We start from the raw sequence: 14,340 nt of genomic DNA on the forward strand, positions 1-14,340 counted from the left end.
GGTGTGAGTGAGCAAAGGAGAAACAGACTATGACTGGTGCAGAACCAATTTAAATTTTCAGATTGCCAGCAAGGTCAATGTGAAGTGAGGCAGGCACAGTGAGGCTGCAAGCTACAAGGGAGGTTTATCAATGAACACAGAATTCATTTGAGGGTGAATCTCATTTTGCGGACTCCAGTCCTCCTCCCTTGCTGTACCGTCTGGAAACAATTAAACAGGTTAAACAGGCATGGTGATGATGCATTTGACTGTTCACTGTTATTGAATGCAGGCACTGATCGAAGTGAAATAAGAAGAGCTGAGCTGTTAATCAGGTTGTTAATCAGGAGCATTCTGCCAAAAGATCTTACATTTGGTTGTTGTTTTTTCTACATATATGAGACCTTTAGTTTACTAGGTTTGTCCCACAGATGGTTGGAGAGACTGATGTTATTTTCTCTTCAGATAGAATCACTTGTCATAGCAACTAAACACCAGAGACTGTCAGCCAGGTTCATTCATTCTGTATGTAGTTCATCGAGTTTCACACATTCCGACTGTGCCTTCCACGTGTCTGTGAGCATGTGTGTGTGGCTGCACACACTTCAAAGAGGGAAGTGAAACCACTCTTCCAGACTGACCATGGGAAGAAATCAAATAGCCTGTTCTTTTTCTTATTTTATTTTATTTTGTGGCCAGTAATTTTGACACAGGTTTCGCTTTCCATCTTCCCTCTCCCCTCTTTTCAGCCGTCCTTCCTCTAAGCAAGAGCATTCGCCCTAAATTGAAGATTGTAGATTATCTTTGAAGCTTGCGCCTGCAGCTGGAGCAAGTTGCTATGAATTCAATTTCAGGGTCAGTCTCGGCTGAATTTATACAAATGTTCTCCACAGTTAACGCCCGTTTGGATGTTTGCCATCTATTACCAGATGCAGGTCGAGCAGAACTGATAGTAAGACTCTTTTTTTTACATTTGGACAAAACCAGGTGTTTGGTGTTTCCATCTGACGCTAAACAATGCACAAAGCTATGGAAGCTGGTGGAGTCAGTCTTATTTTCCACAAAGGTGGTATTGAAAGGATCTGAATCCACTCCAAACTAACATAAATCCTACATGTGTGTTTTTTTGTCTCTGGTTTAGATGGAAATACTGTAGCTCGTGTCATGCACAAGTTGGAATTGCTTAGTTTAGGATGCCATGGTCCATCAAATCTGGTCGAACCACAGACAAATAGTCCTATTGAAGTTTATGTATAATTGTATTTTATGTCTAAGGTGAACTTTTAAGTATACATTGAATTGTAAAGGGTTGTGCAGGCATATGTGCTTCCATATGTTCTATATGCTCTACTTGAACATGAATTTCATAGTCACATGATGGTGGATTGGAGTAGAGACGAGGTCTTAAATTACTCTAGCTGCCTTTCTTGAAGTAGGATTTGTTGTTAGCCACAGGCAAGGCTGATAAACATGTATATAGCATTGTGGGAGAAGAGAGGTCATGCGCAAACTCTGAAGTGCAGCTCATTTCCATTTCCTGTATAATGAGCTTCAGCTGTCACTCGATAGAGTGACTTCTGGTGTGGGAGCTGATCAGGATTACGTATATGCTGCTCCAGGACACTGTTTCGAGATATGCAGTTGTTATTTGACAGATATTATTGAATGGTGGAGGATTGCGTAGCACTGATAGAAATGCTGTGTGTGGAGACAAGCGGTCTGTGGCCGTCAACCAGTGCACTTCCTTCCAGCCCTGAAAGGGTGCAGCTTTCCAAGCGACTCCCGATGTGAGAGATAACCTATGATCCAAAATCGCTGCGATCAGGACTAGTAGCTTTTTCTTTCTTTCTTTTGTTATTGATGTTTGCAAAAGCTCTAAGCCACTGAATAGTGTACTTTACTTGATATTTGGCACCAGTCACAATTTGTATTTTGTCAGTGCGCGAAACCGAAGCGAGATCAAACCAATTATTGTGTCACAGAATTTCATTTGATGTGGAAACCTAATCGAATGCATTCCTCCGAACGTTAGGACAATTTGATCAAAAAATTTTAGCTGAATGAAATCCGTTTACATATTAATATGCACGCTTTATTTCATTATTTTCATAATGATAGCGTTAGCACCCTACAAAAAGCTTCACATCATCTCTCTCTTTCTCACTTGCTCTCTTTATTAAAAACAAGTACAAGTTATTAGGGAAGTATTATTTACTATATCTAACATCTCTTCATTGTATCTATCTCAGTTAATGTATTGTTGTCATTTCACTGGTTTCTTCTGAAATAAACAGGCAAAAGTGAAATTTATGTGGTGTGGAGAAATGTCAACCAGACACAGTTAGTATTGATAAGACTTAAGCCATGTACCTGTAACAATACAGCTGCCATTAGACATTAAGGCCATTCATGCTCTCTGGCTGTTTTTAGCCTGGCAGGGAAGATCAAGATGGAATGGAACAGTGTGACCTGGTGAATCACAGGCACAGGCCTGAGTAATCATGGCAGGCTCACAATGTGAAAACCTTTTATGGATTTCTGCATCCTGCCATTTCCTGATGAGAGGGACATTTTCAGTGGGTTATAATGACTGCAGTCAGGGGATCGTAGCTTGCCAGATTATGGGTTTGCCGGCCATATAGAGGTTATAGAATTTGTTTTTACCTCCCTTTTAATCACCACCTCATTCCTTCTGGATATTCACTGACTCTCCCTCATTCTGCATCTTTTGTATTTCATGTAGCTTGTGTGAATTAAAATGCACTCAAATTTGTGAACGCTCAAACTATGGGAGAAAACGATAAATGTCAGACTACAATGCTGACTTTATTATGAAACATTCATAAAGGGAATGCTAATACTACTGAGGAGTCTTATAGCCTTGGTGGTTTTGGCCCCTTCTTTGTTTTCTGCTGCAACAAGAGTATAAGTATCTCTACCAGTCTCTCAGAACTGAAGAAGCCTCTTGGATGAGAGGTGAAACGTCTTCTATCAAACTTGAACAAGTCCAGTTGATTCTTCGTGTTTTGCTCGTCATGATTTACCATGACCTGGATGACTGAGAATCTGCACAGAGATTTATTATCTGTTATTTAAGGATGTCAGTATCAAACATAAGAAGTCTGACTTCAAGAACATTTCACGACAAGTGGTATTGATATTATAGAATTATATGACACACTTGGTTAGAATTAGCCTTTTATTGATATAGCTTTGCAGGTGGCACAGTGGCGCAATGGGTAGCACTGTTGCCTTAGAGCAAGAAGGTACTGGGTTCGAATGCGTTCTGTGCAAAGTTTGTATGTTCTCCCCGTGTCTGCGTAGGTTCTCTCCGGGTTCTCCGGTTTCCTCCCACCTCCAAAAACATGCACATTAGGTTAATTTGGTCTACATGTTGACATGGAAGCAATATTACAATTAATTAAAATCAAAGCAACTAAAATGTATATTTCCATTAAGAAAAAAGAGGCATAATTTCATAATTCGTCCACTGCAACTCTTTCACGAACTCCTCGACAAAACCTTTTAATTTTCTAAATGTTTTTCAAAATGTAGAAAATGCTTCCACATCCTCTGGCGAAGCACTTACACACCCATTATCCCCTTAAGCCTTTGGCACCCAGGTGCCAGTCTGCAAAAGCTAAAGGCATGCATAACAAAAGTCACTATAACCCCCCCCCCCCTCTCTCTCGCTCTGTCAGTTATTTTCTTCTAACCATCTTTCATCCTCTCTTCCCGCAAAAATCAGCCTGTAATTCCATACAATTTCTCACCATAGATAACCAGACAATATTCCGCAGCACTCTCCCAAGAGTGCTATAAGGAGAAGATAATGTCATCTAACATGGGTTTGTGAAATCCTTTGATCCATTTTTTTTTAAATGGCAAGGGGGTACCATTATCTTCATCATAAAAGGCAGCAAATCTTCCAGTAACCTCCCTCATTTATGTAAAGTGGGGTTTTATCAGAGCTCACGCTGTGCCCCCCCCTTTCCCCAAGATGCACAGGAAACTTGCAAAGGTCAGAAGCTCTTCTCAAAGTGTGTCATTTGGTGCAACTACAGTTAAGAGCAGCAAAATGTAAAGCAGTATAGGCTGGTACCTGTGAATATGAAGAAGCTAGTTTTAAGTGAAGTACTGTATTGCATTTATGTTCACAAGAAAGTAATTTATACCAATTTTCAACAAGGGCACAAACACAAAGGAAAACAGTGGCCATGAATGGATTTAGAACAGCTTTGATTTGCATTAACTCCAAAACAATACAGTACATCACACCCCGCTCCATAGCCATAAAAACTGTTTGTGATTCAGTGTTTACTTTTTGTTCAAATAAAAGTTCACGGTCTGAGACAAGAGTAAATACAACAACAAAACAGTCATGAAAGCCCTTCTCATAATCCTTCCTGGTCACACTTGGGATTCTATATTGTAGCTGTGTGTTGCAACATCTGGCTACAGCTTATCTTTCCAGCACCCATGAGCACAGAGGCGTGCACGCACACACACACACACACACACACACACACACTGACACATGCCTCGAGGGTGTGGAGCATGCCGACTACAAAGTGACGTTAAACTGTGACCGTGTGCGGTGCCATGTAGTGTGCATGCCTGCAAGTCTGTGGATGGTAGAGTCTGGTCTGTGTAGCGATGCCAGTCGTCACACACCAGGCTGTCAAAGGCAGCGCTGTGCAACTCCTGATAGTCCAGCTGTCTCATATTGGAACCTTCCTCCTGTTCAGGAAGAAGGTTCTGACGCCACGCCGGTGCCACGCCACCGGCCACTGCCAGCAACTCCTCAGAGATCGCATATAGAGACGGGTTCAAGGGTGGAAAAAATGTTTGCAGGTGCCACATCATTGACGTGAACAGGATATGCCACTGAGTATTTTATATATTTATTTTTTATATCTCCTTTTCATTTTTTTTTACAATTTCCAACTGTTTGCTCACTCGTGCCATCAAATGGGCTCGAAGTCCCAAACGGACAAATTGGTAGACGGGGAAAAAAGATTGTCACTTCTGTTCACTGCTCTTCTTAGAGGCAGCAAGAAGATGACACCTTAAAGAGAGAGGTTAATTTTCAACCCAATGCAACCGGCCAATACCAACAAGATTCAGCTCTTGTGGCTGGTTTGCTGTTTGAAATAGCCAGAATTCCAGTTCACAGTCCAGAGCTGCAGGTGAGGGTGACGAATCACGTAATTGGTTGTTTTATGCGCTCACCCTCTCCCCTCTCGCTCTCGCTCTCTCTCTCTCTGCTGGCACATTTTTTTTCCCATCAAAGTAGTGCCTTTAAATGGTCAATACACCCTTTGCTGCATTTACGGCACGCTGAAGAATAAATGACACCGCGGGCTTGTGTTGAGAATTTGGACAGAATCATGAAACAGAGCAGCGAATGTGTCCCTGCTTGCCTTGAGATGGCCAGGGAGACAGTGAAGAAGGCTGAAGCCTGGAAGCAATATGATTAGATAGATTTAATCTTGAGGCTGATGTGCACTAAAGGGCTATATGTGCGCCATTCTGAGATGCTAATAAAGCTGTAATAGAACCATAATCAGCCAGCCAAGCATGGTTATATAGCAGGACTGCACACAGGAGATTTATGGCATTTCTAAAGTCATTCAGACTCAGAATGCACAATGAAGCCAAAACCAAGGCGACCTCCGCCTCAGGCTGCCTCTTACAGATCTCGTGAAGTAATCATCTGGTCTCAGCAGGATATTTTCCTCCCCTTAACCCCTCGCACATCACACACACAATGCTGGCGGTCGATTTATGTTGCATGCAAGAAGAAATGGCACAACTGCTTCAGAAAACACCCTCCCGAGTTTTTTTTTTTTTTGCTCAAAAGGTTTTGGTTATTTAATGTAAGGCTTGAGGAATTTGAATTTAAATGGCAATGGATTAAAAACAAAAGGATGAATGTGTGTGAATTTTATAGCTAGGATTTTTTAAATTTTTTGTTTCAAATCTGCTTTGTTTTAGTTAAAAATTTAGTTTTGGCCTTTGATTTCTATTTAGATTACTCATACATATATTTCCCTTTATAACACGAGACAGGTGTGTATTATATCATTTAGGGTGTGTTTGCTGTTTCCTTCAGGAGTATTTTCCGGGGCAGTTGTTTCAGTACTTCATGCTTGGGATGTCCTACATTGAGTAATGCTGAACCAAACATATGAGCAAACACATGTGCACCAAGTCATTTTTCATAGTGCGGTTTAAAAAAGTTTCATCTGCTCTTGAACAGCCCGATGTCAGCTGGAGTTTAATCACCCCGAAGTGGGCACAGTGTGACAGAATCAGCAGTGACAAATGTCTCAGCTTAGTATGTACAAGCCTTATGTAGCCTCAGCTCTCTCTCACTCTCTCTCTCTCTTGTACTGCTTTGTTTCATCTTCAGCTGAAGATTTATAACTAAACAACAGATAGTTTTTGGCTCGCGGAGACCAGATGGCTGATCAATATCTCCCAAAACATTGATGGTGAGTGAAGGAGAAGGGGAGCGGTCTATTGTTTAACACCGAGGCAAAGTTACATTTGGCACGCATGAGTACTGATATACTTGATAGCGCTTTCATTCCGATCTGAATCCCTTGCGCCTCTCGGCTTGGATGACTTGCATAATGCTGGGGCTTTGGTTTTTCAGTCACCCTACCTCTTTGGTCTACCATTCCCCTAATTCTCAGTTACAATCTAGCGAAATGTTGAGATGTGACATTCTGAGAGGATCTGGCTGAGTGGAGGGATCTGTGGTGTCGCTGATGGTGGAGTATGTGGGGTTGAACGTTTTAGGGATTCCCCTGCCTTCAGTCAGAGTGTTGCAAAAGCATCCGTCATGTTTAGTTTTAAGGAGCTAAACCACAAGTCCAGGGGGAGGATATTAAGAGCCTGACAATGGGAGCTGAGGTAATTGATCTATTGGAAACTGCTGGGGCAAAAGCATTGGTGTTGTACAAGATTTGTGGCATTTGTATTTTGTTGTGCGTTTTTCACTTCTTGATTAGATCTGGATGGCCTTTGGGTAAACATTTACTCCTTCTCAGGACCAAAAACTGAGGGGCCACAGACAGACAAACAATCACTCACACTCACACCTATGTAAAGTTTAGTGTAACCATACATAACCTATGTTGCATGTTTTTGGTGGTGGGAGGAAGCCGAAGAACCCGGAGAGAACCAATGCAGATACGGGGAGAACATACAAACTCCTCCTGCGACCTTCTTGCTGTGAGGCCACAGCGCTTACCACTGCACCACCATGCTGCCCTTGTGTGTCTGCACAATTGAGAGAATGTGGCGTGATCAAGTGCAGCCGGGAAGCTACATGCGTGCAGCCTGCGAACAGTTTTTGTGGTTTTGGTGCCTTGCTCAAGGACACCTCAGCAGTGCCTAGGAGGTGAACTGCTCCCAGTCCTCACTTCATATTGTGTTCCACACTGATCTTGAACCAGTCACCCACCAGTTCCCAAGTCAAGTCCCTCCAGACTGCGGTACGACCATCCCGAAGATGAGCGAGGATTCTCCTCATCCAAGGTCAGCGGTGTGAAGGTTCAAATCTCAGGGTGGATGGTGGTGCCCTCAACTTGTAACTTCACCTGGTATACAAACTGAATAGTGTCTTTGGCATGTTACGCTTGATGGTGGGAGGAAGCCGGGGAACACCGGAGAGAACGCACTCACAAAAAGGCCGCAAGTCAGGCAACAGCGCTGACCACTGTGCCACCGTGCTGCCCCCAAAAAAACAAAAATATGTATATTAATATATAAAGCTAGAATTGTTGTGGACTCATCACATTTATACAGAAGTTCTTTCTACTTTTAAAGTTTATGAGTGTGAGTAAACATTTCGTCAGAATTTAATCACCCACCGTTTCTGCAGAATGCCATTTTCCCTTAACTTTCAGGGAATTATTTGTTCTTTTATGCAATGTTTAAATGCTTACAGATATGTCTGCTATTTTTTCCCCATTTAAATATGCATCATATGAGCCCTCTGTTGAAGCCACAGCTGTGTAGTCATGTATTATGGATTTAATATATTTAAAAAACAAAACAGATAATGAGCATCTTGCACTACACACTAACTGAGTTATTGCACAAACAATGTTCACTAAATTACAATAGGCAAAATACTAACAGTAATTACACAGCAGTATCTGAGACATGTCTACAGTTTTGTTTTGTGTCCTTGTCAGTCGCACAAAGCACCCTTACATTCTATCGGTAATCCTTTTCTGTCAGGATGTCACGCTCATCTAAAAGTTACATGCACAGAATATAAAATGATATTGAAGCATATGCCTATACTCAACTCTACATATATCATTGCCAAGCTAGGGTATGACTCTCGTGTTCAGTAAACTGTAGGGCACTCATTTAAAATAATATATTCTGCATTATGAACCAATTTAAACTAAACTGATTTTGTGCTACGGGAATAAAAAATTATGCAAAAATAAAAATTTGCTTTTTTTTGGTGATAAAGGTGAACCTTTCTGTGAATCACATCACATGCTCAAATGTTCTTTTGGAAGAGAGTACAGCTTCAAAAGGATTTTGACTTTCACTTCAAAGATCTCTCCGTCTCCATGAGGTTTCCTCTCTGTACGGCAGCTCTGTGTTAAAAGTGTGTGTGTTTTAATCTGCAACCTTATAATCTTCCAGCCATCCCTACCCCACCCGTCCCGACGCCTGACTCGCTACCGTTAATGAAGAGCTTTTTGTTGCTCACTAGAAAGATGATGCAAAATCAAAGATTCATCATAGTGGGTATATGTTTCTTAGATATCGTGATTGTTAGTTGTTGACCCCTAGATACTGGGTACAATAATTAGATACATGCGCAAGACTTTAGTTGGGGTTTACTTTGAGCGAGCTAGCTGTGATCGATTTTTAATGACTTTCCAACCCATCCTCATCTCATATTCGAATGTTGGTCAACATGTGACAGAAAAAAAAAACTTAGCATCTTTTCTCATATATACTCTATGACACTTTGCCACTAACCAGCAACTGTTGCTGGTCAAAGGCTTTTCAAAGGTGCTGTCTTGATCATCTTTGAATGGAATTTTTATAGCATTAAAGAATAGATGGATCCACTGAACCAGACCGGCCCCTACCCCGACTCCTAACCCTAACAGCAGAGCAAATCTTGACAAATAATCAGTTTGTCTCGACTGGATCAGCTGCAGAAGACCTGCCTAGAGAGGATGTCTAAATTCAGACAAAGCACTCATCAGACATTGACGGAGCAGATGAGAGCTTGAGCATATTCTGATATAACCACTTTTGAAATGTATAGTGGTTGCACTTGCGGATTATCATGTCACACTGGCATTTGAAGCGGTGTCGGCTCCTCTGCAGGCTGTTCTCATTTTCTCAACTGTGATAATGGGTTATTATGATGACCTTCAGTACGTGAAGAATACCTATGAAAAATGTATTGCAATGTTATTCTCATAGCCAACAGCATGATTTAAGTAAGTTTTTTGTGTTGTTGCATTTCATAATATAATTGTCAGTTCTTTATAAATCTATCAAATGTTGCATATATGATAATTATTTGTGTTCAATAAGCGATATTAAAAGGTGTGATTTGCATTGCTGATTCAACATTTGAATCTGATCCGCTTATGTGATACTACACTGTAAACTCTCATCCTGATCTAAATTTGCATTTCAACCTCTATTCTGAATACACGTGGACAAGCTATCTGTTTTTGGTCCTCCATGCCTCTGCAGAACCTGCTCACTGAATGAACTGCAAAGGCAACAGAGCAGATTAAGGAGAAATAAGAAGATATAAGGGTTGTCTGGGGCATTGCAATGGGCAGCAACAGGGAGGCAGCAACAACTGGAAACCTCGAGCATAGAGGAGGCAGCCTGGTGATCCTGGTGAGCTCTTCTCCATGCCAAGCAAACAACTCTAACAAGGCCGTCGCTCCCTCCGGCCCCCTCCAACTCCGGCATCCGGTTAGGTACATAAGGGATTGGAATACTTAGTTGCAAATAGAATGATGTATAAAAGTGGATAAACAGCAACATGTATACAGAGGTTATGGTGTGGACCATTGTATTTACTTTAAAGATTTGATGTGCTTTAAATGTGCTTCACACTCTGCAAAACACATTTCATGTGGATGGAGTTACCATGTAAAGAGAGTCATCTTAATTATAAAATCATAACATTTAAATGGCCTTGTTCTGGTGCCATTACTATGCTGATGCTGTGCAGAAATGGACAGGGATTTCATCTTGTATATTCAGTTGTGAACAATGTGCTTACCACAGTACGTCAATGCCACTGGCAATGAATGGAAACGCTTCACCTAAGACAGATTATACTGATTGGAAATATGGCCTCATCTTCAGAGACGAGAGCCAGCAGTTTACTGTGAGGAGAACATTGTGTCACCGTTACTGAACCGTGACTGTAGAAGACGCATACCTTCATTAAAGCTTCTCTCCCCAGTAAAATGAATGGTTGGCTTTCATTGATTAGCCTTCCTTGATGAATATCTTACATTTTGATATTAACAGTGTTCATTATTTATGCTTTTGTTTCTGAATATCCAAACACATGTGTTTCCATTAACCTGACAATTAGTTGTGATGAAATAGTAAAACATATCTACTGCCCTGCCCTGGAGTGAAAAATATCACATACCTTCCATACACTCAACTATCTAATGGTTCGTCATTGATCTGTAGCGCAAGACTCTCTAAAACCACACTACCATGACAACCTGCTGTTTTAGGGCATTACATAAATCTAGTTAATAAATAAAGTTCCAGATAAGTCCAATTAAGGCTGTATCTGTCAATAAACCTTAAATATTCAAATTAAGTTACCTGTAGATAGTAGAGCGCTGCTACCTGTCAGTCTTACAACAAGACCAATGCTATTCAACCCATCAGGCAGGTTAAAATGCTGGTCAGGAAACATGACAATGTTAAACAAATGTGCCAATATCGCACACATACGATCATAAATATTTCAGCAGCTTAATCAGTGTTAACGATGTAATAGTTTACAATGTAGTTATACAATCTGAGCTTTGTATATTCTATACAAATCCTGTATTCAGTTTGATAATATATATATCAGTAGCTGTTTTCCGACCCATACTTGTATACATGCAGTGCAGCTCATACTTTTTTTGTCTTATTTGCTGGCTGTTCTTTTTTTTAGAAACCTGCAACTGTGGAAGTAAGTTTTGAACAGAAGACAAATGAGCAGCTATAAATGGAACTTGGAAGTTCGTGTACATCAAAAAAAAAAGTATGACAGGTGAGTCAAAAACATCCAGAACTCAACCTGGGAGACTGTAGCACATGGCATAAATGAAACCCAAGGTCAATGTTGATTTACTTTAATTAATGCTATGCTGTTGTGTTTGGTTAGAGCTCAGTGGCAGGAGGTGCGTGTGCGCGTGTGGGAGGTGATCAGGGAGAGTTAATTATAGCAGGTTGTATGATTGCTCTTTCTCTCTTTTACTGTAGGAGAGTGTTGGATCTGAAGAAAGCTGACAGAGAAAGAACCAGACTTGAACGTTGCACAGAGTATTTATCAATTTAAATAGGTTTTATTGTTGTTATTCTGTTATTGTTTTTATTTATGTGTGGACCACATTTGAAGGATCCATCGAACTGGAACGGGCCACTGTTGTACATTCATTTCACAAGTGTACAATTTAAACTCTGAAATTAGACACAGACTGTGTTCAAAAACACTTCCAATTGCATGCTGAAATGTAGTACACACTGTGAGAGTATACTTGCTTGCTTAGTGCTTGAATTTCGACAAACACTGCCAGAAATGACGGATGCAAAATGTGACTATGAAAATCAGTTTCAAAACTGTATGTCAACTTTTTACCTTGACTAGAAATGAGTGGTTGCACTCTGCATTTAATGCAAAATGGTGCTTCATTGTTTCTTATAAATTGATCAACACCATAAAAGCCCAAACAGGGGGGGGGGGGGGGGGGTCACCTTTGGGAGTACCACAGGTCAGGGATCCCCCTCTCCCGAGGACGAAGTAAAAATGCAGTAGATTGTATTTGTACAGAATGAAACATTCCTGATGGTCATCACAATAATCAAAGTCCATGATGGTTGAACTGAGTCCAGCAGCATGTTACTGAAGAGGTGCACGCCAAGCGCTGTCCAGGAAGCAGATGATAATCCAGGCCACTCTGTTTCCCAGTTCTTGCCCATCTTAACATATTTTTTTACTTTCTTGCTTTCTTATTTTGTCACTTCACACCCTCACCAGAGCTCCTCTGCTCTTTTGCGTGTCTTTAAGCTTCTGCCTGAGCCAGTTCCTGTTGTTAAGTTCTTGCTCTACAAAACGTTCTGCTGTTTATCCTGTCAGCTTTCCGATTCAAGCATCTGGACTCAAATGCTCCACTCATCTTGCAAGCAGTCACTGGTGATCAACTTATTCAGCAGCTCAGGTAATTGGGCGTGCTTTTTTTTTGAATAATCAGCACAGTCTCTCAGCAATCCAGAAAACCTTTCACCGGGTGCTTTATAAGGTGATTTATGCCGGTTTCTCAGAAGTAATTGAACTTTTTTTTCCCCAACCTTGATGACTGCCATTAGTGTGAAATGAGTGGAGGAGTGACAGTAAATTCGTCTTCGCAACATCTCTTAGTCACAAAGGAGTTGTTGAAAGAGTGAAATATGTAACCTTGAGCTGGCATTGACATTCTTAGACAGAGGTCCAGAGTAAAGAAGCAGAAAAAAACACTGTGCTACATTTTACATTGTGCAGTTCACATGCAGCAATGAGTTTAACAAATATATTTGTTATTTATTGAAACATTAATATATGAAATGAAATATAAAGGCAACACAGAGCATGTACTGAACAAACTGCACTTCAAACATAACGTTTACTTATTCTATGTTTTTCTTCCTCAGTATAGCATCCAGCATAAAAGCAGGAAACACCTGGTCTGATTCCTTTAGACAAATATATGAGACTTTTACTTCAACCATTTTCCTCACTAACACTGCAGGAGCAGCCGGTTGATTGCCTTTTCCTCACTTAATAACTGGTGCTGCATCTCCGGAGTGGCTTTAATTTTCACTCACCAGCGTCACAACTGTTCAGTGAAAAGTGCTTTCTGAAGTCGATCAGTCATTCTATTCATTGGCAGGGCAAGCATTTGGAGTGGTATGGCTTTGTTAATGCCTATAAATGTACTTGTGAGATTATGGAGCTGCCATTGTGAAGATCTTCTCCCATTGAGTGTTTGTAAACTCTCCTGAGACGACACTCTGCAGTTTTCTATCATCGTACAACAACTTCCAAGCACATTCAAATTGGTATTCGTCTTTATTGGAGTCATCTTAACTCAATATAGCTATATACTGATCGTTGGAAATAGCAGCAACAAGATTATTGGATGCTTTTGCCAGGACAGGGATTCACCCTGGGTCTACCGCTCACTGTTCTCCAGGCAGTCGTTTGGCTGCGTAACGTTTTCCATAATTTACATTTTAACACTTCCTGAAAGACACAGACCCGTTAAGAAGGCTTCCGAGGGAGTTGCCTCCGGTTTATGCTTTTATGAATCTTCCAGAAGGGCTTTTACAGGCTCTGCCTGGCCACATGTACCTGACAGATCTCACAGCCAAGGCACAGCCTGTAAAAAAGGAATGGTAATTAATGGAATATACAACATTCCACAACAAGTAGTGATAACAAAATCAGAGCCAACAATTTGTGATGATTGAAGCGATGCCTTTGGCTGTGAAATCGGTTACATATGTCAACACTGTCAACCAAGCCGAAGTGTAAAGTGAGAACATTTCCTTTCGAGGCTTCATTTTTCACTTTGCCCCGGTATTTTTAGAATCGCTGCTTTATTTTACATTTTCCCGTATTTACAGATTTCCGTACTAATTTCCGCAGGACAACGTAAAGCTCAAAAAGCCAATTTTCCTGTACGACAATACGGGGAAACCGTATTAGTTGACAGGTATGTAATATCCGCAATCTGGATCCGATCCAGATGTAATTCGGTGCTAAGATAGAGCTCCCCACCCTACATGACAATTCCATAAACATTGGTCAATGGTCAACCGAGATATTGAGAAACAAAATTTGAAGCAACATTGACTGCACTGTTAACGCCAATTTCAAAGTGATCCAACATCGAGGATCTTCTTCTGAATCATCACCAAACTTTTATCATGTGTCATGCTTTTTTCTGACGGTGCTGAGTGATTTCTGTTACATATTCAGTTTATCTTTCTGCTGAATGTCAAACCTGATCCAAGGAAGAATAGTGAGCTTAAAGGACATAGCATTCCTTTAAAGATCATGTATTCACC

The sequence above is a fragment of the Brachionichthys hirsutus genome, chromosome 8 (genome assembly GCF_040956055.1).
Source record: "Brachionichthys hirsutus isolate HB-005 chromosome 8, CSIRO-AGI_Bhir_v1, whole genome shotgun sequence".
Classification (NCBI taxonomy): Eukaryota; Metazoa; Chordata; class Actinopteri; order Lophiiformes; family Brachionichthyidae; genus Brachionichthys; species Brachionichthys hirsutus.